This window comes from Petromyzon marinus, chromosome 58, assembly GCF_048934315.1.
Source record: "Petromyzon marinus isolate PM22_M1 ecotype Great Lakes invasive population chromosome 58, UKy_Petmar_22M1.pri1.0, whole genome shotgun sequence".
Lineage (NCBI taxonomy): Eukaryota > Metazoa > Chordata > Hyperoartia > Petromyzontiformes > Petromyzontidae > Petromyzon > Petromyzon marinus.
Window position 1 is genome coordinate 2,402,943 of NC_133724.1, and position 19,169 is coordinate 2,422,111.

Here is a 19,169-nt window from a genome sequence, read left to right on the forward strand (position 1 = left end):
GGTACCCCCCCTGGTGAGACACTGTTTAACCAATACATACTTCACTTGGAATGGAACTTTCTACAAACAAACTGAGGGCACCCCAATGGGCTCGCCCTTTCTCCAGTTATAGCTAACATTTTCATGGAGAAATTTGAGACTGACGCCATCCAGACTGCCACTCTGCGCCCAACCTTATGGAAGAGGTACGTGGATGACACTTTTGTCATCTGGCCACATGGCCGGCCTGCTCTAGACCAATTCTTCGACCACATCAATTCCATACACCCAGCCATCAGATTTACCATGGAAGTCGAAATAGATGGCAAGATACCTTTTTTGGATGTCCTAATTAAAAAGAGACCTGATGGTTCAATGAGCCACTCTGTCTACAGGAAAGCTACCCATACAGATGCTTATCTGAAACCGGATTCCCACCACCATCCATCACAGAAGAATTCTCTCATCAAGACTCTGTATCATAGAGCCCAATGCATATCCGACCAGGAACACATAAGCAGTGAACTCAAGCACGTACACCAAGCTCTTAGGGCTAATGGTTACTCCGACTATACAATCCGCAAAGGTATCACTCAAACCATGAAGAAGAACCCTCTTGAGGAGCCTTTCAAAACCATCACTTTACCCTACATTGCTGGGATCACAAAAAAGATCTCCAAAATCTTGAATAAACACAAGATCCAGGTCCGTTTCAACACATTACATAAAATCCGTGATCTGGTTCCGTCTGTAAAAGATGTGATTCCGGACATACAATACCCTGGTGTCTACAAACTAAGTTGCCTCTGTGGTAGTAGTTACATTGGAGAAACCAAACGCCATGTCTCGGACCGCATTCGTGAACACAAAGCAGACCTTAAACACGGTAGGACCAACACCTCGGCCGTAGCAGATCATTGTTCTAATTCAGTAGGCTCACATGCCATTGACTTTTCCAAGACAGAGGTTCTTTGTAAGCCATCTGGCTTCCATGAGAGATTCGTTCATGAGGCTATCCACATATACAAGCACAGAGACAATTTCAACCGAGAAGATGGATTCTATCTTAGCAATCATTGGAAAGATTTGATAAACCATTTCAGTTCTTAATTGATTGTTCACGCTTACAGTGGCTTTCAGATAGCATACATTATAAAAAATTTCGTCTCCCCCCTCCTCTTTTCAAAATATAGATGGACTAGTCCTGGGCAAACTGCCAAATCGCTACGCGTGACGCTAACGTTTTTTATAAATAAATAAAGGCGCCGTTTAAAAATAAATTTATGCAAACCAACACACCTGAAGATGACCGTTTGAGTTATGGTCGAAACGTCGTGAGAATTTTTATTGTTTTATATATATTATATTATTTTGTTGTTTCTCTTCAACGTGACTTTACCGAAAAAACTAAGAATATGAATTACTGCAGTCACGAAAGCTTTAAATCAAAAAGTAAACACCTTGTTTACCATAAACACCTTGTTTACCCTAAACACCTTGTTTACCGTAAACACCTTGTTTACCGTAAACACCTTGTTCACCGTACACACCTTGTTTACGGTAAACACCTTGTTTACCGTACACACCTTGTGTACCGTAAACACCTTGTTTACCATAAACACCTTGTTTACCGTAAACACCTTGTTTACCGTAAACACCTTGTTTACCATACACACCTTGTTTACCGTAAACACCTTGTTTACCGTACACACCTTGTGTACCATACACACCTTGTTTACCGTAAACACCTTGTTTACCATAAACACCTTGTTTACCGTAAACACCTTGTTAACCGTACACACCTTGTTTACCGTAAACACCTTGTTTACCGTAAACACCTTGTTTTCCTTGTTTCCCGTAAACACCTTGTTTACCGTAAACACCTTGTTTACCGTAAACACCTTGTTTACCGTAAATGCCTTGTTTACGGTAAACGCCTTGTTTACCGTAAACACCTTGTTTACCTTGTTTACCGTAAACACCTTGTTTACGGTAAACGCCTTGTTTACCGTAAACACCTTGCTTACCGTAAACGCCTTGTTTACCGTAAACGCCTTGTTTACCGTAAACACCTTGTTTACCGTAAACGCCTTGTTTACCGTAAACACCTTGTGTACCATAAACACCTTGTTTAAGGTAAACGCCTTGTTTACGGTAAACACCTTGTTTACTGTGAACACCTTGTTTACCATACACACCTTGTTTACCACAAACACCTTGTTTACCGTAAACACCTTGTTTACCATAAACACCGTGTTTACGGTAAACACCTTGTTTACCATAAACACCTTGTTTACCGTAAACACCTTGTTTACCGTAAACACCTTGTTTACCGTGAACACGTTGTTTACAGTAAATACCTTGTTTACCGTACACACCTTGTTTACCGTAAACACCTTGTTTACCGTACACACCTTGTTTACCGTACACACCTTGTTTACCGTACACACCTTGTGTACTGTAAACACCTTGTTTACCATAAACACCTTGTTTACCGTAAACACCTTGTTTACCGTACACACCTTGTGTACCGTAAACACCTTGTTTACCGTACACACCTTGTTTACCGTACACACCTTGTTTACCGTACACACATTGTTTACGGTAAACACATTGTTTACCCTAAACACCTTGTTTACCGTACACACTTTGTTTACCATAAACACCTTGTTTACTGTAAACACCTTGTTTACCGTAAACACCTTGTTTACCGTAAACACCTTGTTTACCTACTACCTTGTTTACCATAAACACCTTGTTTACTGTAAACACCTTGTTTACCTACTACCTTGTTTACCATAAACACATTGTTTACTGTAAACACCTTGTTTACCTACTACCTTGTTTACCCTAAACACCTTGTTTACTGTAAACACCTTGTTTACCTACTACCTTGTTTACCGCTCGCTAAAAGCTCCGTGGCGCAGTCCGTGGCCTCCATTTAAAATTGGAATCACCGAGAGTCTTCTATAGATGAATAAAGCGCTCTACCTAGCATTTGCCTGTTATAAGCCTTCTTCATGTGTATTAGTACCCCAGTAATTACCCTGTAATCGGGTAATTTGTATGGGGTAAGGGTAAAAGGTTGGGTAAAGGTAGGCTCGTTGTTTGTACCTTTTACCTTACCTTGCCGAGGCCTAGTCAGCAGGCCAGGATAGGCACGAGAGGGGGATCGAGGGGAAAGGTCACAGAAGGGGGCCCACCAGGAACCTGCCGGTAGGTTCCAGAAAGGGGGCGTGGCCGGGGGCGGAGCGAGGCCACGCCGACAGAATAAGAGGGGCCCCTGTGCGGGGGGGGGGGACACCTTCAAAGGGGAGAAAAAAATGATAGGCGACGTTTCGGGCAGTGATCGTTCTCCATAGCACAGGCGTAAAGTGGTCATTGGGAGCATCGAATGGAGAGAGAGAGGGGGGGGGGTAGGGGGGGGGGGCATGACTTGCATACCACGGGAGACGTTCCTCGGCTCTCGCCGATGCTTAAAATAATTTTTTTGGCCGCCCGCCACGAGGCCCCCCGTCGCCTGCTCCCCGTGACCCGGGTGGCCGCCACCGCTGTCCACTCGCTCCCTCTACCTCCATCCCTCCCTCTGAAACTGTCAGGGCGATGCCTCTCGAACCCGCGTCGTGTGGCGCTCCAATCTGCGCACTCCCCGTGCCCCCCCCCACCCCACACTCCGTCTCTCTCTCTCTCTCTTGGTGTATAATTGCCACGTGGATGGAAAATTAAAGGCGCGAGCCACGAGTGAGCGACTGTGCCCGTGTAACTGAAACTGTGGACGGTCATGGTCCGTCCACCCGTAGAGACACTCAGAGACTCATAGAGATACGTAGAGACTCACAGGAGACTCGCAGAGACTCATAGAGACTCATAGAGGCAGCTGGAGAATCATAGAGATACAGAGACTCGTAGTGCGACTGACTATGGCCATGTCACTCAAACTATAGATAGTATGCTAATCTCACAGAGACACTCAGAGACTCATAGAGACAGATAGAGACTCATAGAGACACGTAGAGACTCATAGAGACACGTAGAGACTCATAGAGACACGAAGAGACTCCTAGAGACTCACAGAGACACGCAGAGACTCATAGAGATACGAAGAGACTCATAGAGACTCGTAGAGATACAGAGACTCGTAGTGCGACTATGCCCATTACACTCAACCTTAAACCCATAGAGACACACAGAGACTCATAGAGATAGAGACTCGTGGAGATAGAGGCCCATAGAGATGCGTTAAAGACAACCACAGTCGTGTCATTGTGGCCGTGCAACCCAATCTGCGGACCGCACAGTAAACCCACTGTGGTCTACGCTGCTTCGACGCAGGAGGAGGAGGAACAGCGACACGACACGAACTCTCTGTCTCTGCTGAAGCCCTGTCTCGTCGTGGCCAGCAGCAGCAGCAGGAGACCTCCACATTGGCTTCTAGCTCCTACACAACAACCACAGTGCTGCTGCTGCTGCAGGCATCGCGCGGGAGAATATTCGTGCAATCACATCTGTGAAAAAGAGCTTCAAAGCTCATCGGATTTCTCCAGGATAAATAAAGATTCTGGTTCTGTAATTCCCATCATGCATCAAGTATAACACCCAGCATGCATCAAGTATAACACCCATCATGCATCAAGTATAACACCCAGCATGCACCAAGTATAACACCCATCATGCACCAAGTATAACACCCATCATGCATCAAGTATAATACCCATCATGCATCAAGTATAGTACCCATCATGCATCAAGTATAGTACCCAGCATGCATCAAGTATAGTACCCATCATGCATCAAGTATAGTACCCAGCATGCATCAAGTATAGTACCCATCATGCATCAAGTATAATACCCATCATGCATCAAGTATAACACCCATCATGCATCAAGTATAATACCCATCATCCATCAAGTATAACACTCATCATGCATCAAGTATAGTACCCATCATCCATCAAGTATAACACCCATCATGCATCAAGTATAACACCCATCATCCATCAAGTATAACACCCAGCATGCATCAAGTATAATACCCAGCATGCATCAAGTATAATACCCAGCATGCATCAAGTATAATACCCAGCATGCATCAAGTATAACACCCATCATGCATCAAGTATGACACCCATCATGCATCAAGTATAACACCCATCATGCATCAAGTATAACACCCATCATGCATCAAGTATAACACCCAGCATGCATCAAGTATAACACCCAGCATGCATCGAGTGTAATTCCCCACGTGCGTCTCTCCACGCTGCATCATCATCATCAGCTGGCCCATTTTCTCCGTCAATATCCCACGTTTCCTTAACGTTCTTAGCGGGAAATAACAATCATCATCGTCATAATCCACAGCACACCCGATCGCGTGTTCCCATGTCATTTCCTTGATCCCCCGGGGGCTCGCTGGCTGACGGGGCCGACCCAATCCCAGCACCGCTGCCTCTGCTGCTGCTGCAGAAAAGCCTGAGTTGAGTAAATGCCCTACGTGGGGGGAGAGCTCGACAGCGATTCGTGTTCGCTGCCTGTAGTAAACACAGATAGCAGACGGCGAGGTTGGGAATGCGCCATTCAGCACGTGTGCAGGTGAAGGGTGCAGCATCAGCAGCAGGCTCATTGAAACGCGGGCAAGCGAGCGGATGAAAGAGATTTGAAGGCGCTGAGAAGCCACCTGGGGGATCCCCTCCCATCGTCTCAAGTCGTTGTGAGGTCTTTGTGCGGCTCAGCTGTTTCTCCCGCCTTGTTGCTGCTGCCCGCACCTGCACGGTCCCACTCCCTACACCTCCCCCCTCCACCTCCCCCCTCCACCTCCCCCCTTCACATCCCACCTTCCCCCTCCACCTCCCCCCTCTCCAACTCGACCCTCCACCTCTCCCCCTCCACCTCCCCCCTCTCCACCTCCCCCCTTCACCCCCCCTCCACCTCCCTCAATCACACAAAGACAAAGATCCGCCAGACAGAGTTTCAAAGACTGTTGGGGCAAGTGCTGTTAGCGAGTAGCACCTGTGAAGGCTTACACAGACTGTTGGGGCAAGTGCTGTTAGCGAGTAGCACCTGTGAAGACTTACACAGACTGTTGGGGCAAGTGCTGTTAGCGAGTAGCACCTGTGAAGACTTACACAGACTGTTGGGGCAAGTGCTGTTAGCGAGTAGCACCTGTGAAGACTTACACAGACTGTTGGGGCAAGTGCTGTTAGCGAGTAGCACCTGTGAAGGCTTACACAGACTGTTGGGGCAAGTGCTGTTAGCGAGTAGCACCTGTGAAGACTTACACAGACTGTTGGGGCAAGTGCTGTTAGCGAGTAGCACCTGTGAAGACTTACACAGACTGTTGGGGCAAGTGCTGTTAGCGAGTAGCACCTGTGAAGACTTACACAGACTGTTGGGGCAAGTGCTGTTAGCGAGTAGCACCTGTGAAGGCCGCCACTGCACAAGAAAGGCGGCGAGTGGCTAGCACCGCGCCTGGCCGCCTTTGTCTCCCTAGCGGCACCAGATTCACATTTGAGGCCGAGCCGACCTAGGGGAGGCCCAGACCCGTGAGCGTCGCCACGAAACCGCGGGGGTCGCCGGGTGTCGTGGCGACGCGCTGCGACGCGCTGGCCACGACGCTACCGCCCCCCACGCACGGACACATCTAAGCACACGGGTGGGGGACAGCGGTCATCGTCGTCGTCGTCACGTGGGAGGGGAGGGGCGGGGAGGGGGGGGTTGCAGCTATGCACCCCCCCCCCGCCCGCCCGCCCCCCCGGGGGGGGGGGGGGTCGTGGAAGCGTGCGCTCTAAATATACCCGCGGATCACGTGGTGGGCGAATACCCACAGGCGCGTGCGTGCGCGTGCGCGTTTTTCACCTTTGGGGGGGAGGGGGATGGGGAGCCGTCGACAGGTCACGCGGATTCTGGCGCGCTGTGGGTATCAAGCGGACCGGGATGGAATCATCAGCCAATCCAATGAAGGGGTGACGATCTTGGCTGATGCTATCAGCCAATCCAATGAAGGGATGACGATCTTGGCTGATGATATCAGCCAATCGAATGTAGGGGTGACGATCTTGGCTGATGCTATCAGCCAATCGAATGAAGGGGTGACGATCTTGGCTGATGATATCAGCCAATCGAATGAAGGGGTGACGATCTTGGCTGATGATATCAGCCAATCCAATGAAGGGGTGACGATCTTGGCTGATGATATCAGCCAATCGAATGAAGGGGTGACGATCTTGGCTGGTGCTATCAGCCAATCCAATGAGGGAGTGAAGATCTTGGCTGATGATATCAGCCAATCGAATGAAGGGATGACGATCTTGGCTGATGATATCAGCCAATCCAATTAAGGGGTGACGATCTTGGCTGATGATATCAGCCAATCGAATGAAGGGATGACGATCTTGGCTGATGCTATCAGCCAATCCAATGAAGGGGTGACGATCTTGGATGATGATATCAGCCAATCGAATGAAGGGATGACGATCTTGGCTGATGCTATCAGCCAATCCAATGAAGGGGTGAAGATCTTGGCTGATGATATCAGACAATCCAATGAAGGGGTGACGATCTTGGCTGATGCTATCAGCCAATCGAATGAAGGGGTCAAGATCTTGGCTGATGCTATCAGCCAATCGAATGAAGGGGTGACGATCTTGGCTGATGATATCAGTTAATCCAATGAAGGGGTGACGATCTTGGCTGATGATATCAGCCAATCCAATGAAGGGGTGACGATCTTGGCTGATGATATCAGCCAATCGAATGAAGGGATGACGATCTTGGCTGATGCTATAGCCAATCGAATGAGGGGGTGACGATCTTGGCTGATGATATCAGCCAATCCAATGAAGGGGTGACGATCTTGGCTGATGCTATCAGCCAATCGAATGAAGGGGTGACGATCTTAGCTGATGATTTCAGCCAATCCAATGAAGGGATGACGATCTTGGCTGATGCTATCAGCCAATCGAATGAAGGGGTGACGATCTTGGCTGATGATATCAACCAATCGAATTAAGGGGTGACGATCTTGGCTGATGATATCAGGCAATCGAATGAAGGGGTGAAAATCTTGGCTGATGATATCAGCCAATCGAATGAAGGGGTAACGATCTTGGCTGATGCTATCAGCCAATCGAATGAAGGGGGGGGCATGTCAAATCATGACCCGATCCACAGATCGATTGGCAATTGATCTGCGATTAACCCGCAAATTGCAATGAACCTCCTATATATTAGGAGTTTGCGTGTCTCTCTGTGATGAGATGTTAACTGCCTCGCCTGGTACACAAGAGATCCTAGGTTCGATCCCGACCCTGACGCCTGCTGCTGTATGAGTTTGCGTGTCTCCCTCTCTCATCATCATCACGGTGGCTGTGGCTATGAGTTGTTAACTACCTCGTCTGGTATACAGGAGGTCGTGGGTTCCATCCAACCCCCCCCCACCCCTGTCAATTGGGCGTGGTGAAATTCCAGCCAAAATTCTGGCAGAAACCAGAGCCTTGCAGATACGACAGTGGCTGGATAATCCGTTTCCTCCAATTGCGCATTTTCTGGCCCTAGAGATCGCCAGTTTCGCATTGTTTGTCACGAAGTTTACTGAACGCTCGCTCGCTCTCTCTCTCTCTCTCCATGCCTTCCTTCCTACCTCCCTTGCTACCTCTCACTCTGTCCACCGTTCCCCTTACTCCCTCCCCCTCTCTCTTTTTTACGATCAGAGGAAACAAGAAGATGCTCGGTGTAGTCGGCACTGTGCTTCGTTCATCATTTGTTTTTTTTTCAATGCTTTGCTTTATGTGCCACCCCCCCCCACCCCCCAACTTTTTCCTCCCTCTCTCCGTTCCCACCCTCGGTCTCTCGCGTTCCGTGCCCGTGGCGAAGGGGCCGCGGGCAGCCGCCCCGGCTGCATCGCTCCAAGGCCGCCGAGAAGCTGCGCGCGGCGCGCGGCGCATTAACATTCCCGCGTGGCGAGGTCACGGGGGAGTTCCCACAGACGGGGTGAACCGGGAGGGGGGGGGGTAGCTTGGCTGTGACTGCTCGTGTTGTGTGTGTGAGAGAGAGATCAGTGGGGAGCGGTGGTGTAGCGGTCAGCGCGCTGCGTTGCTACGAACCCGGCGACCCGGGTTCGATTCCCGCTCACGGCCAACACCGGTGACGTTTATCTGAACCGGTCCTGGGCCTCCCCTAGGTCGACTCAGCATCAAATGAGTACCTGGTGCGGTGTACGGTAAACATCGCTACTTGGGAGACAAATGCGGCCGGGGGTGGTGCTGGCCACCCACCCCCTCGTGTGCCGTGCCGGCCTTCGTAGGCGCTTCTCGCTAACAGCACTTGCCCCGAGAGTTTGCGAAGGCTGTACGGGTGATCTTTGACCTTTGCCGCAGCATTGGGGAGTGGTGGCGCTGCGGTTAGCGCACTGCGCCGCGAACCCGCCAACCCGAGTTCGATTCCAGCTGACGGCCAACAGCGGCGATGCGTATCTGGCTCAGTCGTGGGCTCCCCCGAGGTCGACTCAGCCTTAAATGAGTACCCGGTGCATGCGGTGTGCAGTAAATATGAGCATGGGGGAGGCAAACGCGGTCCGCGCGTGGTGCTACAGCAGGCCACACGCACCCCCACCGTGCACCACAGCACTTGCCCCAGCTCGCAGCACTTGCCCCAGCAAGTCTGTTAAGGCTACGCGGGGGGATCTTTCGTCTTTGCGAGAGAGCGAGTGGTGCTGGCCAAGTCTCGTGGATTAAGCGGAAGGCCTTCGCAGGTGCTGCGAGAATCACGCGTTCAGAGTACAACCTGGCCGTGATAAGAGTCCACGTGATGATGATGATGATAAGCCACTTCGATGAGCTATCACTTGTTATGGCCAGGTCGGTTCTAAAAGTAAGAGCTGCATGGTTCAGTGGGGCCTTCCTTACATCGTAAAATAAAAAAAAATAGTTTACTTCTACTCGATAACAGCACTTGTCCCAACGGTGTGTAAAGGCTATACGGGGGATCTTTGTCTGTGTGTGTGTGTGATAGCACACAGACACACACGGTAGTGGAGCGGTTAGCGCGCTGCGCTATGAACCCGGCGACCCGGGTTCGATTCCCGCTCACGTCCAACACCAGTGACGATTATCTGAACCGGTTTTGGGCCTCCCCTAGGTCGACTCAGCCTCAAATGAGTACCTGGTGCGGTGTGTAAATATCGTCATTGGGGAGACAAAGGCGGCCGGGGGTGGTGCTGGGCCACAGTGCTGGTGCTACATGGGCGCTGCTACTCGCTAACAGCACTTGCCCCAACAGTCCGTTAAAGGCTACATGGGGGAACTCTGTTTGTTTTGCAGGGGGGTCGCGGTGTGTTGTGCGTTGCAGGAGGGGGCTCGTGAGTTTAGCGAACCCCGGAGTCAGTTGCTGGCGCCCACTGAGATAACAACGTCTCCCACAGCCCCGTGTCGGCGGAGGCGTCGTCATCGTCGTCGTCATCATCGTCGTCGTCGTCATCATCGTCGTCATCATCGTCGTCGTCATCATCATCATCATCGTCGTCGTCATCGTCGTCATCGTCGTCATCATCATCATCGTCGTCATCGTCATCATCGTCGTCGTCGTCATCATCATCATCGTCATCATCATCGTCGTCGTCGTCGTCGTCGTCATCATCATCATCGTCGTCGTCATCGTCATCGTTGGGGTGGTGGCGATAGAACCGGAAGTCACAAACAACGCACAGAGGGGGCACACCTCGCCCCCCTCCCTCGGCCAAACGCGAGCTAAATAAATAAATAATCAAGTGAGGGGAGCGCCACGTGACAGCCCGGCCCGGGGCTGTCACGTGGAGGGGGGATGGGGCCGGGTCCGTTGCCCGGATGGACGACGACCACCCACCAGGGCTGGCCAGGTGCTGTAGGAGCTGGGCTGGGGGCTGTGGTGGGGGGGTGTGGTGGGGGGTGTGGTGGGGGGCTGTGCGGCGCCCCCAACAGATGGCGGTGCTGAGCGTGGGTCGTGTGCCAGGCTGTGACTCCCTCGCATGTGACCCCCACCCCCCTCGCATGTGACCCCCACCCCCCTCGCATGTGACCCCCACCCCGGCTGTGACCCCCTCGCATGTGACCCCCACCCCCCTCGCATGTGACCCCCCACCCCCCCCCCCGGCTGTGACCCCGCCCCACCCGACTGTGACCCCCCTGGGTGTGACCCCAACCCCCCGGCTCTGACCCCCTCCTGGTTGTGACCCTCCCCGGCTGTGACTCCTCCAGCTGTGACCCCCCCCCTCGGCTGTGACCCCCCCCCTCGGCTGTGACCCCCCTCGGCTGTGACCCCCCCCCTCGGCTGTGACCCCCCTCGGCTGTGACCCCCCCTCGGCTGTGACCCCCCCCTCGGCTGTGACCCCCCCCTCGGCTGTGACCCCCCCTCGGCTGTGACCCCCCCCTCGGCTGTGACCCCCCCCTCGGCTGTGACCCCCCCCCCTCGGCTGTGACCCCCCCTCGGCTGTGACCCCCCCATCGGCTGTGACCCCCCCCCTCGGCTGTGACCCCCCTCGGCTGTGACCCCCCCCCTCGGCTGTGACCCCCCCCCCCTCGGCTGTGACCCCTCGGCTGTGACCCCTCGGCTGTGACCCCGCCCGGCTGTGACCCCGCCCGGCTGTGACCCCCCACCCCGGCTGTGACCCCCCCCCCAGTTGTGCCCCCCCCCGGCTCTCTCCTTCCCCCGGCCTCTCTCCGCAACTTCTCATCATCATCATTACAACAACGACCACAACAACAACTCAGGAAACGGCGTACAGTGTCAACACTTATCACGTCGCACAATTTCAGTGGTTGCTGATAGTTGCTGGCCGCTCGGTGTTATGGGCCCTTTGGGCCCTTGGCTCAGCAACCGTGGTAGACAATGGCGATCTCTGTGTGAGCGTGGTGCTGCTGTCGGTGGCGATAGTGGTGGTGTTCGTGGTGGTGGTGGCGGGAGTGGTGGGAGTGGTGGTGGTTATGGTGGTGGTGGCGGGAGTGGTGGGAGTGGTGGTGGTTGTGGTGGTGGTGGTGGTGATGGTGGTGGTGGTGGTGGCGGGAGTGGTGGTGGTGGTGGTGGCGATGGTGGTGGTGTTCGTGGTGGTGGTGGCGGGAGTGGTGGTGGTGATGGTGGTGGTGGTGGCGATGGTGGTGGTGGTGGCGGGAGTGGTGGTGGTGGTGGTGGCGGGAGTGGTGGTGGTGGTGATGGTGGTGGTGGCGGGAGTGGTGGTGGTGGCGATGGTGGTGGTGGTGGCGGGAGTGGTGGTGGTGGTGGTGGTGGCGGGAGTGGTGGTGGTGGTGATGGTGGTGGTGGCGGGAGTGGTGGTGGTGGCGGCGGTGGTGGAAGTGGCGGCGGTGGCGATGTTGATGGTGGCGGCGGTGGTGGCGGTGTTTATGTTTAATAATCACTGTTTTGTTTATGATCGTGTGCCAAGAGCTCTCGGGACACGACATGGGCATGCGGGCACAGGGGCGGGGGTGGGGCAACACGTGGGAGGCATTGGACCCCCCAAACCAGTAAACGTGGAACGTTGGTCCAAAGTGTTCAGCCAATGATGGCCGGCTTCGTCTCCCCTGCGCCGACGTTTTACACGGGCTGCCCGTTTCAAGGTTGAGTCGACCTATGGGGAGGTTTGCCGGGACCGGTTCAGATATTTTCGCGGACCGTTTGTGGCCGCCAAGCGGGAATCGGCAACCCCGGGGTCGCCCCGGGGTCGCGGCGTGACGCGGCGCTCACCGGTGCGCCACCGTTCCCTGCGCGACGACGGCCGCTCCCGCTGCGTGTCACCGCTGGCGCGGTGCTGCTCGGTCGACCGCCCGCCGAGCAACTTGCCGGGCGGTCGAGCGCCCGCCGAGCAACTTGCCGGGCGGTCGAGCGGACGAACGTCCCGCGACTCTTTTATTTTTTTCGGAAACACGCCACGGGGTTGGCAACGGCCGCGGACAAACCCCGCGGCACTGACCGGGGCGGCCTGGCTGATTCGAACCGCCGGTGCCGCCGCGTCGCTCGGTGGGAAAAGCGAGGTCACCGCGCCCTGCGAGTGAGTGGCGACCACCCCCCAAATCACCACCCGCCCCCCCCCGACCCTCCACCACCCCCAACCACCACCCACCCACCCCCCTACCCACCAGCCCCCCACCCACCCAACACCCCCATCCTTGCACCTGCATCCCCCTAACCCCAACCCCCCCCCCCCACCAACTCGCCGTGACACACGACGCTCGCATGAATCGTCGCAGCCACCCAACATTACTCACCCCCCCCTCCACTAGCCCCCACCCCCGCTACCCCCCGCTAGCCCCCACCCCCGCTACCCCCCGCTAGCCCCCACCCGTCTGCTCATTCCACCGTTGGGAAGAACAATGGGGACGGAAGCAGATCAAGGCTGACCACTGAGTCACCACCCTCCCACCACCCACCCACCAACCATCCACCCCCACACCCACCTGCCCCCCACCACCCACCACCCACACCCGCCTACCCCCCACACCCACCCCCACCCACCCACCACCCACCCACTACCCACACCCACCTGCCCCCCACATCCACCCCCACCCACCCACCACCCACACCCACCTACCCCCCACACCCACCCCCACCCACCCACACCAACCCACCACCCACCCACCACCCACCCACCCCCACCTACCCCCCACACCCACCCCCACCCACCCACCACCCACCACACCAACCCCCACCCACCCACCTACCACCCACCTCCACCTACCCCCCACACCCACCCCCACCCACTCACCCTCACCCACCTACCCCCCACACCTACCCCCACCCTCCCACCATCCACCCACCCCCACCCACAACCCACCCACACCCACCACCCACCCACCTACCCCCCACACCCACCCCCACCCTCCCACCCACCCACCCACCCCCCCACATCCACCCCCACCCACCCGGTGGCTGAGTGGCTCCCCCACCCTCCCAACTTCCTAGCGTGGCCGAACGTGGCCGCTCGCTTCCACGGTGGCTAGGAGATGTTAACTACCTCGCCTGGTACACAGGAGGTCGTGGGTTTGATCCCGACCCTGACGACGCCTGCTGCTGTATATTTGGAGTTTGCGTGTCTCTCTCTCATCATCACCACGGTGGCTAGGAGATATTAACTACCTCGCCTGGTATACAGGAGGGCGTGGGTTCGATCCTGACCCTGACGATGCCTGCTGTATATTTGGAGTTTGCGTGTCTCTCTCTCATCATCACCACGGTGACTAGGAGATATTAACTACCTCGCCTGGTATACAGGAGGGCGTGGGTTCGATCCTGACCCTGACGCCTGCTGCTGTATATTTGGAATCTGCGTCTCTCTGTCTCCCCGTGGTCGCGTGGATTTTTCTCCGGGTTCTCCCGTTTTCCACACCTTCACAGGTGCTACGAGAATTACGCGTTCAGAGTATCTGGCCGTTATAAAAGTCCACGTGATGATAATGATAAGCCACTTCGTTGAGCTATCATTCGTGATAACCAGGTCGCTTCTGATAAACGTCTACACGCCTCAGTGGGCATTATACCTGGGAACAATAAAAAACAGAGTTTAGTTTTCGTTTAGATTCTCTGGCCAGCCGCACCATGGTAGGCAGCGGCTGGCCACTAGCTGGAGAGTTGGACTCCAAACCCCGGGCCCGAACTCAGCTCAACCCAAGTCCGTAACCCCCTCGGCTTAAATGGCAGAGTTGAGAGCCACCGTCTAAATGAACGTCGAGTCACAATCGGTGTTCGTTTCCTGTTCAAAGCCCTGCCGAAACGGTGGTGGAAATTCCACATTCGATGGCCGTATCGTTAAAAACTAAATTTAAAAAAATGTATTTTACAAGGTAAGGTCCCACTGAGCTATTTCGCTCTCTTTTTTCAGAAACGACTCTGGTTATCACAAATGATAGCTCAACGGAAGTGGACTTATCGTCATCACGTGGAAATTTATAGCAGCAGCCAAACAACTCGAGACGCGTGGCGTTAAACCAAAATTCGGGGGCGGGGGGGAACTGGAGGACCCCGGTGAAAAATCCACGCGACCATGGAAATACAGAGAAACACGCACACTTCAAATACACAGCAACAGGCGTCGTCAGGGTCGGGATCGAACCCACGACCTCCTGTATACCAGGCGAGGTAGTTAACATCTCACAACGGCGAGAGACGCAAACTCCACATATACAGCAGGCATCGTCAGGGTCGGGATTGAACCCACGACCTCCTGTATACCAGGCGAGGTAGTTAACATCTCACAACGGCGAGAGACGCAAACGCCACATATACAGCATCAGGCGTCAGGGTCGTGATCGAACCCACGACCTCCTGCATACCTGGCGAGGTAGTTAACATCTCCTCGCTACTGTGGCGCCCCCTTCCCCCCCGCCTCCAACTTTGATTTTAAATTAATCCTTTCCATGGCGGGGGGAGGGGGGGGTCCCAGTGGAGGCAAATCTCGGCAGCAGCGGCGCGCTCAAAAGCAATCGATGGGCTGCCGGTTACTTTTATCGCTCCTTCCAACGTGGCCTTCAAAGGCTCGCTCGACGTGGCATCAAAAGTGTCGCGCTTTCACAATGCGGGCAGATTTCGGCTCCGGCGTGCGGCGCGGCACAACGGATGCCTTGCGGGCGAACGCCACCGCCACAGCCGCGGTGGAATAAACGGTGCTAGTGTGCGCGCGTGTACCCCCCACACACACACACAGCAGCAGCAGTAGCCGCCCGGCGTGTGTGGCGGTCACCAAGGGGGGAGGGGTAGGCGCGCCGAGCTACGAACCCCCGGGGAGCCGAGTTCGATTCCCGCTTACGGCCAACATCGGTGACGATGATCTGCATCGCCGGTCCTGGGCCTCCTCCCCCCTAGGTCGACTCGGCTTCAAATGAGTAGCTGGTGCGGTGTGTAGTTTAGCATCGCCACCGGGGAGACAAAGGCGGCCGGGCGTGGTGCTGGCCACCCACCCCCCTCGTGTGCCGTACCTGCCTTCGTAGGTGGCTACACGCTAACAGCACTTGCCCCAACAGTCTGTTGAGGCTATACGGGGGTGGCGGTGGGGGGGATCTTTGTCTTTGTTTATGCTGCGTAATAATTATCAGCATTGTGTTTACAATCGTGTGCCAAGAAGCTCCCAGGACACAACATGGGGCATTGCGGGCACGGGTGGGTATAGTGGGTGGTGGTGGCTGGTAGTGGTAGTGGGTGGTGGTAGTGGGTGGTGGTGGTGGTGGTGGTAGTGTCTGGTGGTAGTGGCTGGTGGTGGTGGCTGGTGGTGGTAGTGGGTGGTGGTGGTGGTGGCTGGTGGTGGTAGTGGCTGGTGGTGGTAGTGGGTGGTGGTGGCAACACTAGGGAGGAGACGCTGGGAACGGGCAGATTGAACCCACGACAGCTGCTCGTGCAGCCACCGTCACCGTGGAAGAATCGTGGCGATTACGCGTGGGAGACGTTGACCATCGCAAAAACCTCGTCGTGGCCGTGAGGACGTGTGTGTGTGTGTGGGGGGGGGCTTAAGAGCGACCGTGGGAAGGAGATGACTCGTCGCTTTCATTGTGCGGAATGTAACAGAAAATGAAGGGCATTGACGATACTTTTGCCCCACGTGGTACTGTCGATATGGTATTGACGATACTGTTGCACCACGTGGTACTGGCGATATGGTATTGACGATACTGTTGCACCACGTGGTACTGGCGATATGGTATTAACGATACTGTTGCACCACGTGGTACTGGCGATATGGTATTGACGATACTGTTGCACCACGTGGTACTGGCGATATGGCATTGACGATACTGTTGCACCACGTGGTACTGTCGATATGGCATTGACGATACAGTTGCACCACGTGGTACTGTCGATATGGTATTGACGATACTGTTGCACCACGTGGTACTGGCGATATGGTATTGACGATACTGTTGCACCACGTGGTACTGGCGATATGGTATTGACGATACTGTTGCACCACGTGGTACTGGCGATATGGCATTGATGATGCTGTTGCACCACGTGGTACTGGCGATATGGCATTGACGATGCTGTTGCACCACGTGGTACTGGCGATATGGTATTGACGATACTGTTGCACCACGTGGTACTGGCGATATGGTATTGACGATACTGTTGCACCACGTGGTACTGGCGATATGGTATTGACGATACAGTTGCACCGTGCGGTATCGGCTGCAGCACGCGCGGGATCCCGAACCGAGGGACTTGCGACAGATTTTTCGTAGTTTGGATCCTTTGCGTCCACTCCGAGCCAAGCGGGCGGCACGCAGTCTCGTCGTGGTCATTGCCGCGCCCCGCGGTCTTAACTAGACAAAGCCGGGCCATTTATTTAACTTCTCCACCACGACCCTGACGATTAGTCCTTATTGTTGTTGTTGGTGGCTGTGAGCGTTATGGAGTTTCGTGTCAAACTCGAACCTTTGTCTAATAAACGTCCGACGGTTCACCAGCATTGGCCGAAAGGAAGGCACGCTGATCTCTTCTCGCAGGGCAGTGCAGAGAACGGCCCACGGAAGTGGATGCCACAGAGCTACAACGCGCCACGGTGGCGAGATGTTATCGTCTTCGCCCGGTGTACAGGAGGTCTTGGGTTCGATCGCGACTCTGACGCCTGCATATGTGGAGTTTGCGTGTCTCTCTCTCTCTCTCTCGCCGTGTTCGCGTGGATTTTGCTCCGGCTCCTCCGGTTGTTTCCCTCCGCATTTAGGATTGACATCGCCACGCGAGTAGAGTTATTTGGCTGCTATAAATGTCCACGCGATGATAGGCCACTTCGTCGGGCTATCATTTGGGATAGCCAGGTCGCTTCTGAAAAAGAGCCACGTGGCTTAGTTGGGGCCCTTAACTTCGTGAAATAAAAACCGTTTTACTTTAAGTTCGGGCTCTCTTCTTCAAGCAACTTCCAGAAACTTGCCGCCTGCCCTGCCGCAGCAGAGAAGTAATTGTTCACGACGAGGCAATTCTCAGAGCTTCGATTTCGTCAAAATCGAATGAAACCCCAACTTGAATGTGCGGGTTTGCGCGCGTGCGCGCGTGCGTTGTCATTAGTGTAGTGGCGAGCGGTGGTGGAGCGGTTAGCGCTACGCTGCGCTACAAACTCGGCGACCCGAGTTCGATTCCCGCTCACGGCTGACACCGGTGACGATTATCTGAACCGGTCCTGGGCCTCCCCTAGGTCGACTCAGCCTCAAATTAGCACCTGGTGCGGTGTGTAAAGACATCGCCACCGGCGAGACAAAGGCGGCCGGGCGTGGTGCTGGCCACCCACCCCCTCGTGTGCCGTTCTGGCCTCTGTAGGCGCTCGCTAACAGCACTTGCCCCAACAGTCTGTTAAGAATACACGGTGGGGGGGGCGGGACAATCTTTACCTTTGTTGACTTCACAAGCTGTTTAATTACGTAGATATGTGGTGTAAAGAAAAGAACGCGCGCGTGCGCCCGTGTCCGTGTGCGAGAGTCGTCCTTGCTCGCGATTACCTTTACCGTCTAGCTTGCGCGCGATAATTGCGCGCAGTCGTTACTTTACCTGCAGGGATTCGTAAACCGAGCCGACCGTGCGGGATTTGAGTTGTGCGTGAAGTCTCCGGGGGGAGGGGGAGGAATGTAGTAAAAAAATTGACAATGAAAGTTATAGAAACATAAAAAAAAATTCTAATACGAGGCCGTCAACAATCTGTTTCCAAGCGGATGTTTTTTTTCTTTTTCCGACGGCATTTTTGTCTTTCGCCCCCAATTTTCCCCCCACCAACAGCAACCTCCGCCCCGCGCGATGTTTTCTCAGCCGCCCCGCACCACCCGCGGTCACGTGTCATCAGACGGACAACCGCTTCGGATCGCTGCTTTAAGCCGCCTTCGTTACGGCACGGGCCCACGGAGGCGGGAAGGCAGCAGCCACGCGGTGAACCGGCACCAACAATTCCCCGCAAGCCCTGCAGATGCCGTCGGCAGGGCTGCTCAAGAGAAGCGACGGCCCCTTTCCACGGACACCGCAGGGTCCGTTCGGTGCAGTACGCCGACAGTGTAGAACGTGTATCGCGGGCTGCGCCGGTGGATTGTGGGTAATTTCGTGAGGTTCGCGCTCGCTGCACACAAAGTGCTTGCCGCAAACGAACCGCCAGTTACCTTGGCGGACCTCGTCAAGGAGCGATAAACGACCACCATCACCAGAACTCCGCTCACCCTCGCAGCAGCAGCAGCGGCGGCGGCTCTTGGCTCGGCCGTCGGACA

General features: G+C 54.8%; 1 protein-coding gene across 1 annotated transcript in view; it reads right to left on the minus strand.

The window, feature by feature from the left end:
- RADIL (Rap associating with DIL domain) overlaps positions 1-19,169 on the minus strand; it is an 82,801-nt gene that overhangs the window by 20,478 nt on the left and 43,154 nt on the right. The gene's annotated exons all lie outside the window — the stretch shown is intronic.